The following is a 21,322-nucleotide window of genomic DNA, read 5'->3' on the forward strand; positions in this document are numbered from 1 at the left end:
AGAATCTGGGGAACTGGAGCCCCGCGCCCGGAGAGGTCCCAGCCCGAGCGCATTCGCTCCGCGGGATCGGAGCGCCCTCTGCCGGCGCCTGCAGCTTCTGGAGTCTCGGCTGTGCCCCGGCAAGTACAGAGGCTCTCTACAAAGACTCAGGCATCAACAAAGCACCGGCTCTCTGGCCACCCTTCCCGTCCATGACTGCCAGAATCTGGGGAAGGCAAAGCGGCATCTTCCTCCTTCAGCGCCCTGACTGAAATATCCCTAAAACCTGAGTTTTCGCTCGCAAGCCCTTAAGAGAACCACTGCTCTTCCTGCGTGCCCACGGAGTGCCAAGCGCTGGGGCATCGAGATAAGCGAGACACAATCTGTGCTCTCAGAGCATGCAGAGACCCGGTGTTTCCTGAGCAGCAGCTGTGTCCCAGCACAGACCTGATGACATTCAACCCCTGGTGACAAGGCTTCCTCCTAGGCCTGTTCGTCTGCCCTTCACGTGTGGGGGAAATGAGGCTCGGAAAGGTGTGGCACCTGCTCAGTCACACCGCCAATGAGGGACCGAGCTGGCTGCTGCTTGCGTGTTCTTTCAACGTAACCACATCCAGAACCAGAGTCCACACACTAATTACCTGCCGGACTGACAAAGAGAGAAGAGCGAGATGCCCACGTTCTCCTCAGGTGCCCCAAGGAATGATACGGGGCAGACTTTGCACTACTTGTGCAGACATGGCGACAACATGGCACCGTCCTGAGGCTGCATGAAAGTGGAAAGAGGATAAGCATGGGGCACGGAAGTCTCACTGCCTGGATTCTGTCCCTATCAATGGCATAACAGGATTGTTACATGAAACGAGCTGCTGGCTGCAGAAAGTTGGCACCAAACCTAAAACCTGATAACAAACCCCACCTCATCCCACTCCTGCTTGTAGAACACACAGGGAACATTTTTTAAACAATAGTCTCATCTCCATGAGAACCACGCACCACACTGGGTGCTAGAATTTTCTGTATAAAACCCCTGAATCTAAATAACAATTCTCACTAATTAACCCATACAGACTACGTTTTGGTATTAAATGAAAGGACTACATGCTTAGCACAGACCTCCTCCCCACCCTTCCTGTTCTGTTCTGCAGCAGCCTCATTGTGACACAATGGGGCCCCGGTCCAAATATCAGACACAATTTTTGCCACATGCATGCCCCACAAATCATATTCCTTGAGCCGTGTGTCATGTAACACTTCCAGTTCATTTTCTCTAAGATAATCACTCTCCAAATTTCTTGATACTTTATTTCATCTTTCTTTCTTTTTCACTGATAGACAAAAATTAAAGGATGTTTCCAGTTCAAGACAATCGTGTGAGCCTGAAGGTATAACTCACCTTCTGGACCATTCCATCCTGAAATATTTCCACTTCAGTAACTCAAAAATAAAAAAAAAAAGGTAAAGGATTCAGCACCTTGGAAAGCGGAAAACCTTGAGATGCTTTTCTGTAAGATCTACAGGGCAGGTGGACAGAAGGAGGGAACACTCACTCCCTGAGATATTCTATATGGGGAGGCAAAATATGTCTCAGGCACTGAGGAAGAAATCCCAGAAGAACATGCTAATTCCTCTGAGCTCAAGGCAGTAGGGGCTGAAGGAGAAGATGAGGCCAATCTGAGAGGTTAAATTTCTGTCTGATAGCCCTTGAGACTTTGCTGGCAGAGCCAACAACCCTGGCAATACCCACTGCCCCTTAAATTATAACAAGGACAATCAAAATAAAACATGTGAGTCTCGGGTGATATCACACTCTGCAACACCAGCTCAGCAGTCAAAAATATTTGACCTAAGAGTAACCAAAACCTTATTGGGAGACAACGCCATTCGTAAGCCATTTCACGTTTTCATTTCTTTCAAGCTGGGTGGCTGGTCACAAAATTTCTCTTTCACTTTAAAAAAAATCCTCTAAATCTTTTCAAACTAGCTTATGCCAGCTTTCATCTTTTCTTCTCCATTCACTCAATGGACAGGTCCAGTCAACCAAATCAATACATATCACTATTGCAGTTGCTAAGAGCTATGACTCCACCACAAGTTAATTTCTGCCATTTTCCATGTTAACACAACAAATATCCTGCTTACTTACAGCATACAAAAAGGCCTAGAAATAGAAGGAAGGAAGAGCCAGTGAATATCCAACGGTGTAATTTTGTTTGTCATCACCAGGAAGACACAAGCTTTACACTACTTCTTTATGATTCTATAATTTAAAGATAGAGACCAATTATAGACATTCTATAATTTAAAGATAATTTAAAGGAAGGTCCCTTTCTACCAGACTTAGTTGCTGGCCTTTGAGTATACTTGCTAAGGGAACAGGAAAGAGTGTAATGCCACACAAATTTCAGGGTTGAACTTCACACAGAGTGTGAATTTCAGAGGACCTTGGAGGTTGGCTAGAGATTGGTGGGAGGAAGGTTCTGATTTTTCTCTGTTGAAGGGATGGTGAAACAAAACCTTCCATTTTGTTCTATAAAAATCTCCCCTAAACATCAAGAACACGAATATCAATACAAGCAGGTATTAGCATTAGATCACACTGGGAATGTAGAGTCAAACACAAAAGCACTTTTGTTTCCCAAATTGGCATGTCTTTTAAGTTCCACTGTGATTTATGCATGGCCAGGAGGGGGAGTTTTAAATCATGCTTTTCAACAAATTTTTATTTGGGGTTTGTTAAAGTCAATGAATACTGAGTGCACACCATCAAGGGGGGAGCTTAATCTCATAAAAGAATAAATAAAACAACTGAACTGTCAAGCATATCAAATGATATGTGTGGGAGGCTTGAAGATTATTAAAGCTGATTTTAGACTCAAATGACTATATAAGATGTAAGTAAAGGGAGATAAAGCTTGGCTGACCCATCTGGTGTGAACAAACTATAATAGTACATAAGATCCTAATGAGATAATTGACAATGTGAAATAGGAAGAAAAGGGCTAAAGGCATAGGGAAAATGGGAAGGGTAGGGAAAAGGGAATAAGGGAAAGGAAAAAAATATGAGAAAATGAAAAAAATGGAAATAAAATGTTTGCAAATGGAGAGGGGAGGATGGGGGTGAAGGGAGGGCAGGGACAAGGGGAAAAAATGAGAACCAAGACCTGTCATGTAAAGGTACAAGATCCCAATAATGAGTGTAACTGTACTGTATACCTAAAATGTACCAATAAACTTAATGAGGAAAAAAAAAAAGCTTGGCTGACCTTGAGTAAGTAGCTACAATGCTTGTTTTAGGCAATACATGTAACTTCTGTGAAATTCCTAATACTGTGTTATATTTTTTAGGCAGTACATGTAACTTCTGTGAAATTCCTTATACTGTGTTATATTTTCCTCTCACTATTATAAAATTCAAAAGTCAACACTTAAAAATCAATGTATATCACTATCAGTAGTGATTGACAGGTAGCATAATGTTTTTTATTGAACATCTGTCCTTTGCTTTTTCCTTTTTCTCTTTTCCTGTCTTGTATGGGCTTAATTAAGTGGGGGTTTTGTTTGTTCATTCTGTGTTTTGCGATGCTGGAAATCAAACCTGGGGCTTCTCATATGCTAGGCAGACACTCTACTACTGATCTAAACCTTTACTTCCTGAGTAGTTTTTTTTTGTTTGTTTGTTCATTTATTGGTACATTTTAGATGTACAATACAGTTACATTCATCATTGGTACCTTGTACCTTATATGACTTACCTTGGTTCCTATTTTTCCCCATTCCCCAGCCCTCCCTTCACCCCCTCCACCTGTCCTTGTCCACAGAGACATTGTTTCCATGTTTTTCTTCCTTTTCACACATTGTTTCTTTTTCCTTTTCACCTTTCCCTTACCCCTCCAACTTCCTCTATTCTTTTTTTAGACTTTTCTTCCTATTACACAATATCAATTATACATTTTGATCCTTATTTACACTTTTAGTTTTTCATATCAGAGAAACAATTTGGTATTTACACATGTCTTATTAATTTCACTTAAGAGTACGGCCTCAATGTGCATCCACTTAGCTATAAATGCCTCTAGTTTCTTCTTCTTTATGACTGAGTAATACTCCATTTTATTTTTTTAAAAACACATCTTCTTTATCCAGTCTCCAGTTATTGGACAACTGGGCTGTTTCCAAATTTGAGCTATTACAAACTGTGCTGCTATAAACATGGGTGAGTATATATTGCTGTGGTATGATTCTTTTAATTCTTTTGGGAAGATACCCAGCAGAGGGATAGCTGGGTCAAATGGGATTTCTAATGCTAGTTCTTTGAGATACCTCCATATTGATTTCCACAGTGGTTGTACCAGTCTGCACTCCCACCAACAATGAAGAAGGGTTCCTTTCTCCCCACCACTCTGCCAGAATTTGTTATTGGTTGCTTTCTTGGTAGCAGCCATTCTTACTGGGGTGAGATAGAATCTCACTGTTGTTTTCATCTGCATCTCTCCAATAACCAGTGGTGTTGAAAATTTTTTTCATATGCTTATTTGCTGCTTTTACTTGTTTGTCTGAGAAAAGTCTGTTCATTTCAGATGCCCATTTCTTAATTGGGTCTTTATATTTGGGGGGGTCTGATTTTTTTGAGTTATTTATATATTCTAGATAGTAGACTTTTGTCTGAGGAACAGCGGGTGAATTTTTCCCGCACATTGTGGTTTGTCTCTTAGCTCTGCTTTTGATTTCTCTGGCAGTGCAGAAATTTTTTAAAAAGATCCCAATTGTTGATTCTAGTTCCTGCATGGAACTGAGGATTTGTTCATAAAGTCTTTTCCTATGCCAATGACTTCAAGAGCTCTACCTAACTTATCTTCCAGAAAGTTTAGTATTTCTGTTTTAATATTTATATCTTTAATCCACTTGGATTTTAGTACAGTGCATAGTGAAAGATAGGGGTCTAGTTGTAATGTTTGACAAGGTGAAATCCAGTTTTTCCAACACCATTTATTAAAGAGACTATCTTTCCTCCAGTGAGGATGATTGGCTCCTTTTCAAAGATGAGGTGGCTGAGTATGTCAGGAGGTGTTTCTGTATCTTCTAATCTTTTCCACTGATCCTTGAGTCTATTTCTTTGCCAGTACCATGCTGCTTTTATCACTGTGGCTTTGCAATATAGTTTCAAGTTGGGGATTGTAAAACCCCCTGCCATGTCTCTGTTGCCTAGAATTGTTTTTGCTATTCTTGGTCTCTTCTGATTCCAAATGAATTTTTGGATTGTTTTCTCTAATTCTGTGAAATATACTATTGGGATCTCAATAGTGATTGCATTGAATCTATATAGAAGTTTTGGAAGTATGGCCATTTTCACTATATTGATTCTTCCTACCCAGGAACACGGGATGTCTTTCCATTTTCTTATGTCCACTTCATTTCATCTACTTTATTGTATTGTTTTTTTATAACTCTTTGCTATCTTTATGATTGATTCAGGATTTACATCAGACAGATCTCATGCATCTTTTAAAGCCTGTGTTCAAGCAATACACCATTGTATGTACAGTTAAGAATATTACAGTGACATTTTTTCATGTCTCCTTTAATAGTCATTTTTGGAGAAATTAAGTAATACGATGTAAATATTACATATTTACTACATACTATTCCTCATACTTTTCTTTCTTCCATGTGGACCCCTATTTCCACCTGATACATCTTTTTCACTTGATGGACCACTATTAACATGGTTTTTTTAGTACTGTTATGCTGGTGGTTGATCTTATAGGGGTTTTTTATCTCTAAAATGTCTTCATTTTGCCTTTTTTGTAAGATGTTTTCACAAGGTATAAAATTCTAGATTGATAGATTTTTTTTTTCCTTTAAGGCTGTAAGGAGTTAAATTACTATATCTTATTTATATTATTTCTAGTTTGAAATATGCTATCATTGTTATTGTCCTCTGTATATAATATATTTTATTTTTTCTCTCTTGTTGATTTTATGACATTTCTTTATTACTGGTTTGGAACAATTTCATCAAGAGATACCTTAACATAGTATATAGTTTTCTTCAAACCTTTACTGTATTGGGGATCTGTTGTTTTTTTTTTTTTTTTTTTTTTTTAGTGGATAGTGTTTGCCAAATTTGGAATTTTGAGCCATTATTTCTTTAGCATTTTTTTCTTTCCCCTCTTTCTTCTCTCTATTGAGTTCTATAATTGCAACTTCTTAAGGCTGGCAGCTCCTACAATACCTATTTTCTTCTCTTGACTCTTCTCTGTACTTTACCATGGATGATTCATTCAGTTATTTCTTTGAGTTAACTGATATTTTTTCTTCTACAAACTACAATGTCTAGTGTCAGTGTAAATTTTGCATCCCACAGTCTGTAGTGTTCTTCTATGAAAGTTCATTTTGTTACCTCTTTTACATTTCCTATGTCTCTACTGAGCTCTCTGGGTATATGAAATATAGTTACAACAACTACCTTAAAGTCTTGTTATGCTAACTCTACCCTCTAAGTCAGTTTAGTTGGTTTTTCTCTTCACTATAAGTCATATCATCTAATTTTTTTCCTGCCTGCTAATTTTTTACTAGGTACCACCTTTTATGAATTCTATCTTGTTGGATACTACATCTTTTTATATTCTTATAAAAATTCTTGATCATTACTCTAGATCACACTTTGATTACCTGAAAGAGTTTGATCCTTTCCAATCTTGCTTTTAAGACTTGTTAAGTAAAGCCAGGACACATTTATTCTGGGGCTTCCCCCCCACCCCGGCTGAGTCAAGGTTGATATTCTGTGTACTTTACTCAAATCCCATGACTCATGAGGTTGAGGTTTTCCAGTCTGACTCACGGCCACAGATGCTGTTCCTGGCCCTGGGTGGGTGAATGTCAGTTACTATTTTTTTAATTCTTAAAACTTATGCTTTTTCACTCTCATCTACTAATTCTCTGGTGGATATGCAAGGGAGGCAGGAGACTCAAGGTTGATATTCTGTGTACTTTACTCAAATCCCATGACTCATGAGGTTGAGGTTTTCCAGTCTGACTCACGGCCACAGATGCTGTTCCTGGCCCTGGGTGGGTGAATGTCAGTTACTATTTTTTTAATTCTTAAAACTTATGCTTTTTCACTCTCATCTACTAATTCTCTGGTGGATATGCAAGGGAGGCAGGAGACTCTGAAGATGTGTGAAGTTCTCTCTCTCTCTCTCTCTCTCTCTCTCTCTCTCTCTCCTTGCTCTCTCTCTCTCTCTCTCTCTCTCTCTCTCTCTCTCTCTCTCTCTCTCTCTCTCTCTCTCCTTGCATTCCTTGCAAACTACACCTGTCTCAGTCTTTGAATCTCATCTTATACTCACAGTCTTGGAGAGTCTGCTGGACATCCCTGATGATCCCCTCCCTGATTCAGGCTCTAGAACATCTCAGTAAGCCCAGGCAATTGTTGACCTCACCTCATTTGTTTCCTGTCTTTTAGGGGTTACCATCCTTTGTTGTCTATTTTCCAATATCTTGAAAATCGTTGTTTAATATATTTTGACCATTATATTGGATTTTTCCAGAGGAATAATAAATCCCAATACCTGTGATTGCATCTTGTGTGGAAGCAGAGATCTGAAAATGTCTCAATTTCTAAATTTTAGCCTGAATTTTTTTTTTGAGATTTTAAATCTAAAAAGGCAGAGGAATCTAGGAAAACAAGGTAAATTGAGATTAACAATGGAAACTGGTTCAATAACGTTCTTCTCCTTTTCTCCTTCTTTTCCCCCTTTTTCTCCTTCTTCTTTTTCCTCTGTTTTTGTTGTTGTTGTTGTTGTTGTTGTTGTTGTTGTTTTAATTCCCAAACTGCCATGGTTCTGGTTCTGGTCTGTCTTAGCACCAAAGCTACCCCTGGCTGTTCCTGTCATTTTGGCTTCTGTGTTATTCCCTTCCCATCTAAATTGCTCAGTCTTGAGAGACACATGGAGTCAATTTAGCTCAGCCTGGCCTTCTGGGATTGTGAACATAGCTAATTCTTTGATAAGGGATGGGATACTATCATCCATCCCATAAATATTTTTGAGTGTCTATTACTGGCCAACTATTATTTTAAGTGCTAAGATATAGCACTGAATAAAACACCTTATCTTCATGAAGTTCATATTTTAGTGTGAAATGATAGAAATATTTTATATCACGCAGTAGAGAAATACACAAGTTTCAAGTGTTGAGACATGAATGCACTTATCAGCAAAATCATAACCTAAGACAGGATAAAAGACAGGGTAATTCACAGAAATTGTTTATGGTGTGTATAAAAGCTATTTAAGTCAACTTAGAGAGTCTTCTTTAGGGTATTTATAGAAAGCATGAATCCCGGGGGACAGTCTTTGTAGAGAAAATGCTGAAATAGGCTATTTAGATTGGAAATCGATGCTCTCCAGAGAAACAAAACTCCTAATTTGTCTGTTGGGCCCAGGAGACAGAGTATTATTGAGGACCCCAGAGAACACCCTTCAATTCACAACAGGATTCATGAGCCAAGGCTTTGCTTAATTCCACCCTAGGTCTCTACCATTGGTTGCTACTTTTCCTCTCCACAGTGTGATCACTTTTCACTCTTGACCCCCCAGTTTCAGGTCCTGTGAGACAGGAGTTGTGACCACAGTGGAAGGAGCATTGACAGATCTGGGTTTGAACTTCAGCTTCATTAATATCTATGGGAATTTAATTTTCTACCTTACTGATCTCTTTTTACCAAATCTGAAATATATATATATATATTCATATATTCATATATATATATGAAATATATATAAATATATATAATTTTTTGGTACTGGTGATCGAACTCAGGACCTTGAGCTTGTGAGGCAGGTGTTGGCACCACTGAGCTAAATCCCCAGCCAGCCAAACCTGAAAATAGAAGCACTACTATTTACAAGGTCATTGCAAAGACAAAATGAGATTCTGCTTATGAAATATCAAGGAGATAGGCACAGATCAAAGAATATTGACTCATGTTCCATTATCTTAGCAAAAGCAATTCATCAAGTGTGCATTGGTTAGGTTTGAAAGCCCGCATCCATTTCACCTTCTGTGGAGAAAACATCCCAAATTCTTTGGGCGAATTGCCTACTTTTGTTGAATACATCTTGGTGATCTAATAAGGTTGTCTTAGCTTTCTCTATGAGATTTTAATATTAAGCAAAATGACAGAGAAGATAAAAAATCTGTTGAATGAAATTTCATTCATCCCATCAGCATCACCAGATTGCTTCTGTGATGAGACTGTTCTGTTCACAAAAGTCTTGTTTCCAGGAGCCCTGCATGCTGGATTCCCTGTACATTCTCAAGACCAAGTCTACAGTCTCCCTTTCATTCAGTGTCACCTTTCCAGTAGATTTTCTTTTGCTTATGTCAGACATAATGAATTTCTGTCAGTTACAACCAGAGAGCTCTATAAGATTAGAAGGAGAAAGAAAAAGAGGAAGAGGAGGAAAAGGAGAATTTGTTATGTTTTAGTTGTATTTATTCATTTATTAGGATTTGGATTTTGACCTTTTAATTTCTTTTAAGTATATGTCCCTTTTTGCAAGCAAGGAAACAGAATCAACCTAAGGCAATCTAGTCCTCCAGAAAGCAAAGCCAAGTCTTGGGATTTTTATCAGAAAGCTACTGCATTCCCAGGTGTTAGCAATAAAGTTATAAACCTTGAATAACTTATCCACATTTGTAATAGGAAAAGTCAAAAGTCCAGTCCTTCAAAGCATGACATACAGAACATCTTGATCTAAAAGGGACAAAATGACTCAAATAATTTGACAAGCCTACTGAGAAACTAGGTCAGAGCTGGCCAAAGATTGGTTGTCAAGAGAAATTGTGTTTTGAAAATTCACTCTACAGTGTAAATAATTCCTGGTTGCTATCAGTAACAAAGCTAGAAAAAAATATTACAGAAGGACCCACACTGATATCTGATTTTGCCCAGGTCTTCCATAGAACATGAAGGTGCAGAGATATGTTTGAGGGCTAAGGTACTTAGATTAAAAATAAATTATTTAGTAAGGAAATTAGACATTGCATACTTCCATTTGCTATGACAAACTGACAATGAGGACTATTTCAAAGAAACCCTCAACTTTAAAGATAGTAGTAGTAGTGGTAGAATTACTTTCCACTACAAAATAACTTCCTGCTTTTTAAGATAATTAACAATGCTATTCTTCCATGGTACCTATTCAAGTGGGAAAATTTGAGCTTTTGCCAAGGCCAGGAAATGAAAACAGTGTGTATTAATTAGTTAATTATAAGCTCAGTGAACATTTTTGGGATGGACCCATAAAATCTGACCACTGATTTGTTAAACATCTACTAACTGCAAAATTCCTCAGCCCTTAGGCATGGTTTCTGTTCAATATTGTAAAGCTGGGTGTCGTTCCACTGTGACTATTCTCATCAAAATCTGGAATGTCATCATAGGAGTAACCCCAGTAGCCTTTGGATGCGTAGTACGCAGGTGGTAAAATCCTGGCAGGGACACCAGAATGCCAATGATCAGGACGGGAACAGCCCACCTTTGCTGATGTAGCTGGATAACAGGAGGGAGCCTATAATAAAAAGAAAAGCACCTATCAAAAACAGCACAGTGGCAAGTGCGATGGCCTTGTAGGGGATCTTAGGAGGGCTTTTCTTAAACTGAAAGTCAATGTAGCCATCATCTGTGTTGGAGAGCCTTGAATATTTTACTTTACTACTGGGATTCCAGTAGCCAGGTTGGTACAAGATGGCATCGTAACACACTGGTACAGCCAGCCTCAGTGCTATTTTCCTGATAGTCTCCAGACGTCGCCACAGAGAGAAATAAGAACTGACACGAATTCAGGTTTAAAACGAACAAAACCGGTTCTGGTGAGGCCAAGGGCACACCTGCTGCACCCGGAGTCTGCAGGGTTGTCATCCCGGGAGTCCAGGCTTCAGGAAGTCGCGCCTATCCCGCCCGCTGCTCACAAGGGACACTGGAGCGCAGAGAGTGCCGCCCACTTGTGGAGAGCTCAACCACGGAGAACTGCGAAGCAGACAGAGACTACATGGCAACGCCAGCCTAAATGCCAACCGGCTCCACAACAACCGCGAGCGCGCCGGAAATGTTTTTAGTTGTATTTAAATCAATTGGAGACATTTTATATTTGCCTGGACAGCAAGAGAAAAATCAAATACCAGGAGCCATGGGATTTTTCCAACCAGCAGATGAGCCTATACAGGTGAACTATAAAGATATGACTTATTTCATTTTCAAACATCCATCTCAAAAACAAACATATTCAATAGATTAAATGAACAAGGCAGACTGTTACCTCCTTTGCTTGAACAACTCTTTGCTCTTGTTCCTGAGAGTTACCAGTGGGGAGGATGTTCTGGGCACAGAGTTTTAGTTTTGCATGAGATAAAGAGTTCTAGGGATGGCTGGGCATCGTAGGGCCCACCTATAGGCCCAGCTACTTGGGAGGCTTAGGCAGGAGAATCATAAATTCAAGTCCAGCCTGGGCAAATTAGTGGGACCCTGTCTCAAAACAAGAAAATTAAAAAGGCTGTGGGCTATACCTCAGTGAAAGAGCTCTCCTTGGTTCGATCCTCAGTATCACAAAAAAAAAGAAAAAAACCTTCAAGTTAAAATCAGGAACAAGACAAGGATGCCCACTATCAACACTCCTCTTCGATATAGTTCTGGAAACATTAGCCACAGCAATTAGACAAGAGAAAGAAATTAAACCAATAAAGATAGGAAAGGAAGAAGTTAAACTGTCATTATTTGCTGACGATATGATACTCTACATTGAAGACCCAAAAAACTCCACCAAAAGACTTCTTGACTTAATTGACACTTTTAGCAGAGTAGCAGGATACAAAATCAACACCCAAAAATCAATAGCCTTCTTGTACACAAATAACAGACTCACAGCGAGAAATAGGGAAACAATTCCTTTCACAATACCACCCAAAAACATGAAGTACCTGAGAATCAATCTAACAAAAGAAGCAAAAGACCTCTACACTGAAAACTAAAGCACTCTGAAAAAAAGAGATCGAAGAGGATATAAGAAAATGGAAAGATATTCCCTGTTCCTGGGTAGGAAGAATCAACATAGTGAAATGGCCATACTGCCAAAACAGCTATATACAGATTCAATGCAATGCCAATTGAAATTCCAACACTATACTTCTCAGAACTAGAAAAAAGAAGCCAAAAATTCATCTGGAACCATAAGAGACCTAGAATAGCAAAAGCCATCCTAGGCAACAGACACATGGCAGTGGATATAACAATTCCCAATTTGAAACTATACTACAAAGCCACTGTGATAAAAACATCATGGTACTGGCAAAGAAACAGACCTGAGGATCAGCGGAACAGATTGGAAGACACAAAAACAAATCCAGATGTACTCAGCTACCTCATCTTTGACAAAGGAGCTGACCATCCTCACTGGAGGAAAGATAACCTCTTTAATAAATGGTGTTGGAAAAACTGGATTTCAACCTGCCACAGAGTCAAACTGGACCCTTATCTTTCACTATGCACTAAATTAAAATCCAAGTGGATTAATGATCTAAATATTAAAATAGAAACACTAAACTTGCTGGAAGATAAGTTAGGCAGAACTCTGGAAGACAGTGGCCTAGGAAAAGACTTTAGGAACAAATCCTCAGTAGCACAGGAACTAGAAAAAAGAATCAACAACTGGGATCTCATCTTATTAAAAAGATTCTGTACTGCAAAAGAAACCATCAACAGAACTGAGACAACCTACAATGTGGGAAAAATTTTTTACCAGCTGCTCCTCAGACAAAGGACTATTATCTAGAATATATAAAGAACACAAAACAATCAGCCCCCCAAATATAAAGACCTGATTCAAAAATGGGTGTCTGAAATGAACAAACATTTCTCAGACAAAGAAGTAAAAGCAGCAAGTAAATATATGAAAAAAGTTTTTCCACATCACTGGTCATTCAAGAGATGCAAATGAAAACAACACTGAGATTCCACCTCACCCCACAAAGAATGGCTGCTATCAAGAAATCACACAATAACAAATGTTGGCGGGGTTGTGGGGAGAAAGGAACCCTTCTCCATTGTTGGTGGGAGTGCAGACTGGTGCAACCACTGTGGAAATCAATATGGAGATACCTCAAAGAGCTTGGACTGGAGGTTCCATTTGACCCAGCCATCCCTCTATTGGGTATCTTTCCAAAAGAATTAAAAGAATCACACCACAGTGATATATGCGCACTGATGTTTATAGCACAACAGTTTGTAATAGCTAAAACTTGGAAACAGCCCATTTGCCCATCAAAACTGGATAAAGATGTGGTTTTTCTATAAAATGGAATATTACTCAGCCATAAAGAATGAGAAATTAGAGTCATTCATAGGAAAATGGATACATATTGAGGATATACTAAGTGAAATAAGTCACACATGTGTAAATACTGAATAGTTTCTCTGGTGTGAAAAACTATAATAGTACACAAGATCCTAGTGGGATAATTAATAATGTGAAATAGGAAGAAATGGGCTAAAGGTGTAGGGAAGGTGGGATGGGTAGCAGAAAGGGAATAAGGGAAAAGAAAAAATATGAGAAAATGAAAAAATGGAAATAAAGTGTTTATAAATGGGAAAGGGAGGAGGGGGTGAAGGGAGGGCAGGGACAAGGGGAAAAAATGAGAACCAAAACCTGTCATGTAAAGGTACAGGATCCCAGTAATGAATGTAACTGTATTGTATACCTAGATTGCACTAATAAACTCAATAAAAAGAAAAAGAAAGAAAAGGAGTTCTGTGGATGTACGATTGTGATGGTGGAACCACAATGTACTTAATCACTAATCTGCACATTTCAAATAGTTGTAATACTAAATATCATTTTATTTGATCATAACAAAAAGTGTCAGAGCTGAGTCACTGACAGCAGACTCCAGAGAGGTGATCTGTCATTTTGTGCTATTGAAGTCCCTCATGTTGCTCTGAAGCCTCCATGTAACCCCTGGTGAACCAGCGATTCTCTCCAGCCTGCAGGGTCCCCATAAGCTTTCCTCTTGTGGCTTAAGTTATCCAAGACATGCATCTCCCTCCCAAAGAAAGTGAACTGCAATTATGGCCTTCTATGGGATAAAGAATATCTATAATTTTCTAAGCATCCTTTATGTACTCTGTGGTCACCTGCGCCTAACAACTCACCTCTGTGTCACCCTGTCTGCCCAGCCCCTTCAGACTATATATTTCTTTGATGACATTAAATGCTCTGGACTTGATTTTCTGAGCATAACATAATAGTAGGAACCCATCCTGTCTGGGTGGAAAGATTATGGCGATACAATCTCCACTTCACCGAAAAGAAAATGGAACAACAAAATATCTCAGACTGTGTACTTTACAAAAAAAGAAAGAAGTAGCTAGGGGTTTGGTGGCATGCCTGTCATTCCAGCACTCTTGGGAGGCTGAGACAAGAAATGAAAAATATAAAGGGTTGGGGATGTAGCTCAATGCAGAAGTCCAGTAATTCAGAAGGAGGGAGAGAGGGAGAAAGAGAGAGAGGAAGTGGGGTGGAAGGAAGGAAGGGAAGTTTATTTAGCTCATAGTTATAAAGACTCAAGAATATGCCATCAATGTGTGCCTGGTTCTGGTGAGACCTTTCAGTTACCTCATAACACAGTGGTTAATATCAGGGTGGGACCATGTGCAAGAGGAAAAATGACCAAGCAAGACAGCAAGTTTAAGAGATTCAGGCTCCACACTTGCTCTGTCATAACAATTCACTCTTACAGGAATTACCTGGAGCCCCATGAAAACTATATTAATCTCTTCCAAGGGCGATGGTCAGAGTACATAAAGGCCTACTCACCTCGCACTGGGTCCCACATCAGCACGAGCACACAGGGCACCAAGCTTCCAGCTTGACCCTTCGGGAGACATATTCAAGCCACCCCAAACAGTAGCAGTGGTTGGTGACCTGCGTGTATATCAGAATAAGTATTGCATCCAACTCATGAGAGCCAAAGATAACTCTCCAAATCCTATTGAGTGATTTAAGACTAGGGCTCATAATCATTATGAAAATTACATTTTTTTTAGCTACTTAAAGGTGTGAAAAACAAACTTATAAACTGAAACAAAACAGCCATTCTATCAATAGATGTCATTTTTAAAAGCCAAATTCAACACATTGATAGATCAGATGAGATTCAGTGGCAAAGCAGGCAATCACCAAAGCAAATTAATTTACTTTAATTGATTTATAAATTACAAAATTAATTAATTGGATTAAACTGCTACAAAACACAGCCAATTCCAAATAGATGGGATGTCTGAATCAAAGCCAGTATAAAATTGTTTTGTATTTATGCGAAATAATTAATGTTATTGCTTAGCTGTACTAAAATGAAATATGCATCAAAAAAAGATAACTGCTCTTAATAGCTGTCTACAGAGTATTCCACCCCACAAAATCAGAATATACATTCTTTTCCACTGCACATGGATCATTCTCCAAGATAGACTACATATTGGCTCACAGAACAGGTCTGAATAAATGCAAAAGAATTGAAGTCATCCCCTGTATATTATCAGATCATAGTGCAATCAAACTGGAGATCAATAGCACAAGAAACTGTAGAAACTTCACAAGCACATCGAAACTGAACAACACTCTCCTGAACAATCAATAGATTACAGAGGAAATTAAAGAAGAAATTAGACAGTTTTTACAAATAAATGAAAATGCCAATACAACATACAGGAATCTATGGGACACAATGAAAGCAGTTCTATGGGGAAAATTTATAACATTGAATTCCCACACTAGGAAAACAGAGTGGGCTCAAATAAACAACTTAATGATGAAATTTAGACTCCTAGAAAAACAAGAGCAAGAAAAACCCAAAGCTCGAACAAGAGAGGAAATTATTAGCTAATTTTATCAAAAAAAAAAAAAAAAAGGAAAGAAAAGGCGAAGTCACAACAGATCCAATAGAAATCCAGAGGATCATTAATACCTACTTTGAGAACCTGTACTCCAAAAAAATGGAAAACACAGAAGAAATGGACAGATTTTTAGATACTTATGAATTACCAAAGTTGAACGAAGATAAAAACATTTTATACACCCCAATTACAGTCAGTGAAATTGAAAATGTAATTAAAAATTTACCAACAAAGAAAAGCCCAGGCCCTGATGGATTCATTGCTGAATTTTACAAGACATTTAGAAAAGAGCTACTGCCATTACTCTTCAAACTTTTCAATGAAATTGAAAGGGAAGCTATACTTCGAAATTCATTCCTGGAAGCAAGTATCACTTTGATTCCCAAACCAGGGAAAGACACAACTAAAAAAGAGAACTACAAGCCAATCTCCTTGATGAATATAGATGCAAAAATCCTTAATAAGATACTAGCAAACAGAATACAGAGGATTATCAAGAAGATCATACATCCTGACCAAGTCAGATTTATTCCAGGGATGCAAGGGTGGTTCAACATACATAAGTCAATAAATGTAATTCATTATATTAACAAAATCAAGGAGAAAAACCATATGATCCTCTCAAAAGATGCAGAAAAATCATTTGACAAAATTCAACACCCATTCATGACAAAAACCCTGCAAAAAATTGGAATAAATGGTCTATATCTCAACTTAATAAAGACTATCTATGAAAAACCAACAGCGAACATCATATTAAATGGTCAAAAACTGAAAACCTTCATGTAAATATCAGGAACAAGACAAGGATGTCCACTATCACCACTCCCCTTCGATATAGTTCTGGAAACATTAGCCACAGCAATTAGACAAGAGAAAGAAATTAAAGCAATAAAGATAGGAAAGGAAGAAGTTAAACTGTCATTATTTGCTGACGATATGATACTCTACATTGAAGACCCAAAAAACTCCACCAAAAGACTTCTTGACTTAATTGACACTTTTAGCAGAGTAGCAGGATACAAAATCAACACCCAAAAATCAATAGCCTTCTTGTACACAAATAACAGACTCACTGAGCGAGAAATTAGGGAAACAATTCCTTTCACAATACCACCCAAAAACATGAAGTACCTGAGAATCAGTCTAACAAATGAAGCAAAAGATCTCTACACTGAAAACTATAGCACTCTGAAAAACGAAATTGAAGAGGATATAAAAAAATGGAAATATATCCCCTGTTCCTGGGTAGGAAGTATCATCATAGTGAAAACGGCTACATATTATTAGACCATGTTTTCTTAAAAGTTTTCAGTGAACTGTAATAGAATTAGTGGTGCCAGTATTGTCTTACTGTTGCAGGGACATGAGAGTCTTAAATAATGTTGATGTGGAGAGATTCTCAGAATAAGTAGGCAACAGACACATGGCAGTGGATATAACAATTCCCAATTTGAAACTATACTACAAAGCCACTGTGATAAAAACATCATGGTACTGGCAAAGAAACAGACCTGAGGATCAGCGGAACAGATTGGAAGACACAAAAACAAATCCAGATGTACTCAGCTACCTCATCTTTGACAAAGGAGCTGACCATCCTCACTGGAGGAAAGATAACCTCTTTAATAAATGGTGTTGGAAAAACTGGATTTCAACCTGCCACAGAGTCAAACTGGACCCTTATCTTTCACTATGCACTAAATTAAAATCCAAGTGGATTAATGATCTAAATATTAAAATAGAAACACTAAACTTGCTGGAAGATAAGTTAGGCAGAACTCTAGAAGCCAGTGGCCTAGGAAAAGACTTTAGGAACAAATCCTCAGTAGCACAGGAACTAGAAAAAAGAATCAACAACTGGGATCTCATCTTATTAAAAAGCTTCTGCACTGCAAAAGAAACCATCAACAGAACTAAGAGACAACCTACAATGTGGGAAAAATTTTTTACCAGCTGCTCCTCAGACAAAGGACTATTATCTAGAATATATAAAGAACTCAAAACAATCAGCTCCCCCAATATAAAGACCTGATTCAAAATGGGTGTCTCAAATGAACAGACATTTCTCAGACAAAGAAGCAAAAGCAGCAAGTAAATATATGAAAAAATGCTCCACATTACTGGTCATTTCAGAGGTGCAGATGAAAACAACACTGAGATTCCACCTCACCCCACAAAGAATGGCTGCTATCAAGAAATCACACAATAACAAATGTTGGCGGGGCTGTGGGGAGAAAGGAACCCTCCTCCATTGTTGGTGGGAGTACAGACTGGTGCAACCACTGTGGAAATCAATATGGAGATACCTCAAAGAGCTTGGACTGGAGGTTCCATTTGACCCAGCCATCTCTCTGCTGCGTATCTTTCCAAAAGAACTAAAAGAATCATATCACAGTGATGTATGCACACCCATGTTTACAGTGGCACAGTTTGTAATAGCTAAAACTTGGAAAAAGCCCATTTGCCCATCAGTTGGAAACTGGATAAAGAAGATGTGGTTTTTCTATAAAATGGAATATTACTCAGCCATAAAGAATGAGAAAATAAATTCATTCGTAGGAAAATGGATACATACATATTGAAGATATACTCCTAAGTGAAATAAATAAGTCCCACATGTGTAAATACCAAATAGTTTCTCTGGTGTGAATAAACTGCAATGATACATAAGATCCTAATAAGATTACTGACATTGTGAAATGGGAAGAAAGGGGCTAAAGGTGTAGGAAAGGTGGGATGGGTAGGGGAAGGGTAAAAAGGGAAAAGAAAAAAATGTGAGATAATGAAAGATGGAAATAAAGTGATTGTAGATGGGGAGGAGAGGAGGGGGTGAAGGGAGGGCAGGGACAAGGAGAAAAAATGAGAACCCAGACTTGTCATGTAGAGGTACAAGATCCCAATAATGAATGTAACTGTACTGTATCCCTAAAATGTACCAATAAACTCAATTAAAGCTGAAAATAAAAAGATATCTGTTAAAGCAACAAAGTGAGAAAGGTACTATTTTTTTTTTAGTGCCCCCTATGGGCCAACTCCCATGCACATTTTATCGTCTGGTTTTAAATATGCAAAACCAGTTATAGGTATTAATTTGTCTAAAGATCACATATTAATGAGAGACATGACTACAATTCATGTACAATTCTGAGTCCAAAACCTGGGCTCTTTCCATGATCCTTCAAGTTTATGTGTTTATTCACTCAGTAATACACACACTTTTTCTAAATAAATATGGATTTATTTCTAATTTTCAATTACAATAATTGCTCTAAAGAAGGCAAACAAGAGGAAAGAGAATACAGACCAGAGAGGCCCTTTCTGGTAGACTGCACCACTGTGCAGAATATGTGTTGCCTGCCCTGGGAGAATCATCTACTTAAGCAGCCCTGGGACTTTAGGCTTGGCAGGGGGACTTGAGGTGCCACGCCCTAGGGAAGTGTTCCACATCCCCACCCTGTGGGCTCAGAAGTAGCCCTGTGGCTTGTTTGGGTCAATGAAGTTGGCTGGGAGTGATGTGTGCTGTTGCCAGACAGCAACCTAAAGCAACTGCTCACAGTTCACCACTCTCTTCTCTCAGCCCTAAATTCAGCAATGTGCCAGGCAAAGGAGGGGCATCGACCCATGCTCCAGAGATGAAGTCATCATGACCAAAGCTGCCGCTGGCCCCCCGGCGGTCGATGTCATGGGTCCCTGAGACTTGGAGTCCTCATCAGCACAGCATAGTGCTGCCTGTACCGACTGATAGATCTTAACACAGAGCAGTCGCTGAAGACTTCTTGAAATAATGACTTTTAGGCCGAGGCTTTAACAAAGAGAAGGATCCAGTTAGGTAAAGAACAGAGGAGGAGAGCTTTCTAGATGGAACAAAACAGCCAGCGCACACATCCCCTGAGGTAGGGGAGAAATTGTCACACTGACGGAGAGAAGGCCTGGGTAGCCGAGCTGACAGGGTAGTGGCAGATGGAGCCAGATGCGAGTCCGGACCTGAGCAGAAGAGCATCAGGAGCCAATTAAGGATGCAGGGTTTATTCCAGGTGTGATAAGAAGCCACTGAAGGATTCCAATCACTGAGATGATGCAATCAACTTCAAGGGTTTGAAAGATTGTTCCTAAACTCTATGCTGAAAAAAAAAAAGAAGGAAGATCAATTCAAAGGCCTTCTTCAAGGCTATTGTGGGTTAAATTGTGTCACACACACACACACACACACACACAAAGCCATATACTGAAGTACTAACTCTCTTTACTCAGAATGTGACTTTATATAGAAATAAAGTAGTTGTTTATAACACTAATCAAGTTTAGATGAGCTCATACTAGAATTGGGTGGACTTCTAATCCATATAAACTGGCATTATTAAAAAAGAGGAAATTTCAGGCAAGGAACTTAGCTCAGTGGCCCTGCACTGCTGAGTTCGATTTCCTGTACTGGCAAATATGAATAAATAAATAATTCAAAATGATTAACTTTTTTTTAAAAAAAGGAAATTTGGGTACAGAAACACACGTGCACGAAGAACTCCACATGAAGATGAAGCCATCATCAGGGTGATCATTGTAGAAGCCAAAGCACACAAAAGCTTTTCAGCAAACTACCAGCAGCCAGGGGACAGCCACCCAACAGCTCTGCTGTCACCGTCCTGAGAAGGAGTCAGGCCAGCTGTCATCTTGAACGTCCGGCCTCCGGAACTGAAACAGTGAATTTCTGTTGCTGGGCCACTGAGTGTGGGGCACTTTATCACGGTAGCCTGGGCAACTCATACAAGGCCAGAAACGATACTTTGAATAAGGGTATTAGTATTAGGGGCAGAAAAAAAAAAAAAGGAGAGAGAGATACAGTCAAGACGTTCAGGACACATATTTGATATTGGGTTAGACAGGTTAAGATGGAGAGGAGTCAGAGAGAAAATCAATGGCATTATGTATAAGCACTCTCCTTGATCCTTGCAGGGATTGTTGCCGTTCTTCACAGAAGCCCTGTGTGTCAGTTCCGTTCCCTGGGAAGCAGACGCTGCGTTAGAAATAAGAATACAGGATGTTTATGGGGCCGGGGTATGCCTGTGAATGACAAAAAGGGAAGCCACATTGTGCAGATTTAACAGAAATGTCACCAACTCACCCCAAGAGGGAGCTCCCGAGCACATTTCCGATCACTTGCATCCTGCCTGAGCTGGGTTGAAACAGGTCCTAGAGTTTCCACGAAGCTTAATGTGGGCTGGGAGCCTGCCGACAAGGACTGTGGCTTCTCCTCGAAAGGAAAAGTAAGTCTTAAAGACTCTGCCAGCTAAAGGTTGTCAGCTGCATTTTCTCCTTGCAGTGAAACAGCAAGCTCTTTTTGGAAGAAAGATCCAAGCAACTCACCACATACTGTAACTGGGGGGGGGGGGG

At 39.2% G+C, this 21,322-nt stretch overlaps 1 pseudogene; it reads right to left on the minus strand.

Moving 5' to 3' along the window:
- Positions 1 to 10,343: 10,343 nt before the first annotated feature.
- On the minus strand, positions 10,344 to 10,844 carry LOC104860975 (annotated as a pseudogene).
- Between the last annotated feature and the right edge of the window lie 10,478 nt (positions 10,845 to 21,322).

This window comes from Fukomys damarensis, unplaced genomic scaffold, assembly GCF_012274545.1.
Source record: "Fukomys damarensis isolate Sample0158 unplaced genomic scaffold, DMR_v1.0_HiC HiC_scaffold_9, whole genome shotgun sequence".
NCBI classification, from domain to species: domain Eukaryota; kingdom Metazoa; phylum Chordata; class Mammalia; order Rodentia; family Bathyergidae; genus Fukomys; species Fukomys damarensis.